Below are 3421 nucleotides of genomic sequence, written 5' to 3'. Positions count from 1 at the left end.
TACATATTGGTGCTAATGACATAGGTAGTACATGGATGACTCCCTGAAAACAGCCTATAGGGAGTTAGGAGGAAGTTCAGAAGCAGGACCACAAAAGGAGTAACCTCGCGATTTCTGCCTGACCCACGTGACAGTGAGTATAGGAATAGAATGCGGCGGAGGATAAATACCTGGCCGAGAGATTGGAGCAGAGGACACAGATTTAGATTTCTGGATTATCGGGACCTCTTCTGGGGCAGGTGTAACGTGCACAAAAGGGACGGGTTCCACGTGAATCCCAATGGGAGAAATATCCGGGCGGGGAGTTTTGCAAGCGCTATTGGGGATGGTTTAAACTGGACTTGCTGGGAAGTGGGAACGGCACTGAACTGACGAAGGAAGAGAAGGTTGGCTCTCAAAAAGAGAAAGCTTGGAGACAGTGCGAGAGGGGGGATAGGCAGGTGATAGAAGAGGAACGCGCTCACACCGATGGCTTCAGATGTGTTTATTTTACTGCAAGGAGTATTATTGACAAAGCCGATTAGCTTAGAGCGTGGATAAGTACTTGGAACTATGATGTTGTGGCCATTACAGAGACTTGATGGCTCAGGGGCATTAATGATTACTTCGAGTGCCAGGCTTTAGATGTTTCAGAAAGGACAATGAGGGAGGCAAACGGGGTGGGGCGTGGCACTGGTGATCACGGATAACGTCAAGGCTCCATAAAAGGATGAAGTCACGGCGGGATTGTCAACTCATTCTCTGTGGGTGGAAATTAGAAACAGAAAAGTCAATAACTCTACTAGGTGTTTTTATAGACTACTCAGTAGTAACAGGGACATCGAGGAGAAGATAAATGTGCAAAGGTGTAATAATAACGGGGTTGTCGTGGTGGGAGATTTTAATTTCCCAAATATCGATTGGCATCTCCGTAGAGCAAGGGCTTTAGATGGGGCAGACTTTGTTAGGTATTTTCAGGAAGGTTTCCTGACACAGTTTGTAGATAGGCCTCCAAGAGGAGAGGCTGTAATTGTTCCAGTATTGGGAAATGAACCTGATTAGCTGTCAGGTCACTTAGTGGGAGAGAATTCTGGAGATAGTGATCACAATTCTTTCTCCTTTACCATAGCATTAGAGAGGAACAGGGACAGATATGTTAGGACAGCGTTTACTTGGAGTAAGGGGAAATAAGGAGCTATCAGGCAGGAACTTGGTAGCATAAATTGGAAGCAGATGTTCTCAGGGAAATGTACGGCAGAAATGTGGCAAATGTTCAGGGGATATTTATGTGGCGTTCTGCGTAGGTACGTACCAATGGGACAGGGAGAGGATGATAGCGTACAGGAACCGTGGTGTAAAGGCTGTCTGCAAGAAGGGTCAGAGCCGTCTCTATTTCCTGAGGAGGCCGAGGTCCTTTAACATCTGCCGGACGATGCTGAAGATGTTCTACGAGTCTGTGGTGGCCAGTGCTATCATGTTTGCTGTTCTGTGCTGCGGCAGCAGGCTGAGAGTAGCAGACACCAACAGGATCAACAAACTCATTCGTAAGGCCAGTGATGTTGTGAGGATGGAACTGGATTCTCTGACGGTGGTGTCTGAAAAGAGGATGCCGTCCAAGTTGGATGACATCTTGGACACTGTCTCCCATCCACTACATAATGCACTGGGTGGGCACAGGCGTACATTCAGCCAGAGACTCATTCCACCGAGATGCAACACAGAGAGTCATAGGAAGTCATTCCTGCCTGTGGCCATCAAACTTTACAACTTCTCCTTCGGAGGGTCAGACACCCTGAGCCAATAGGCTGGTCCTGGACTTATTTCATAATTGACTGGCATAATTTACATATTACTATTTAACTACTTATGGTTCTATTACTATTTATTATTTATGGTGCAACTGTAACGAAAACCAATTTCCCCCCGGATCAATAAAGTATGACTATGACTATGACTCTGAGTACTATAATTTGCATTTTCTTGCCCTACTTATACCTACTAAGCTGTTCTTAGATAAACTTCTTCATTCTGCACTAACAATTCTTATGTTCTCGGGAAACTTTAAAATGCATTAGCAACACTAATCTATACACCGTTAATATAAATAACAAACAACAACGAACCCAGTACTTTAGTCTATTGCAGACCATTTGTAATAGGTCTTCAGTCTGAATAAAGAACCTTCGTTGCCGCTTTCTAACACCTTCATCTAGTCAATTTAGTGTACATCTGATTAGCTCAGCTTGAATCCCATGTGATGTAACCTGCCATACGAGCTTAGCATACAGGACCATGTCCAAGGCCTTTTAAGGTAGACGCAGGCATTCTTGCCCACACGGTAAATGAAATTGAAAATTTATCATGTGAAATAAAAATCCATAATGGTTTGTAAAAGTAAGTGGAAGTCCCTCTACCTATTGCAGTGTGGACTTGCCTGATGATAAGAATCAGTATCAGATGCAAGATTATTGAATAGAATTTAATTGAATTGACCTTGTTATTCACTTCCTTCATATACATGAAGAGTAAAAACCTTTATGTTATGTCTCAGTCTGAACGTGTAATGTGCAATTTTTATAGTAAATTGTAATAAATAATATGTACAACAGGATAGTCAATATAACACAGAAATACAGTTGTGTCAGCATGAGTTAATCAGTCTGATGGCCTGGTGAAGGAAGCTGTCCCGGAGCCTGTTGGTCCTGACTTTTATGCTGCCGTAGAGTTTCCCGGAAGATAGCAGCTGTAGCAGTTTGTGGTTAGGGTGACTCGTATCCCTAATGATCCTTCGGGCACTTCTTAAACAGCTGTGTTTATAAATATACTGAATAGTGGGAAGTTCACATCTACAGATGCGCTGGGGTGTCTGCATCACTTTCTGCAGAGTCCTGCGATTGAGGGAAATACAGTTCCCATACCAGGCAGTAATTTAGCCAGTCAGAATGCTCTCAATTGTGCCCCTTAGAGAGTACTTAGAATTTGGGGGCCCATACCTTACTTCTTCAACCGTCTGAGGTGTAAGAGGTGCTGTTGTGCCTTTTTGATCACACAGCCGGTATGTAGAGACGACGTGAGATCCTCGGTGATGTTTATGCCGAGGATCATCAAGTTGTTCACCCTCTCAACCCCAGATCCACCCATGTCAATAGCGGTTAGTCAGTCTCCATTCCCCTTGTAATCCACATACAGCTCCTTTGTTTTTGCAACATTGAGGGAGGGGTTGATTTTTTGACACCACGTTGCCACGGTGATGACTTCTTCTCAGAGGGCTGCCTCATTATTATTTGAGATTAGGCCAATCAGCGTAGTGTCGTCAGCAAATTGAATTAGCAGATTGAAGCTGTGGGTGGCGACACGGTCATGGGTATACAGAGAGTAAAAGAAGGGGCTTAGTACACAGCCCTGGGGGGCACCTGTGTTCAGGGTCAGAGGGCCAGAGGTG

This window comes from Mobula birostris, chromosome 7 (genome assembly GCF_030028105.1).
Source record: "Mobula birostris isolate sMobBir1 chromosome 7, sMobBir1.hap1, whole genome shotgun sequence".
Lineage (NCBI taxonomy): Eukaryota > Metazoa > Chordata > Chondrichthyes > Myliobatiformes > Myliobatidae > Mobula > Mobula birostris.
This window is presented reverse-complemented; position numbering follows the sequence as displayed.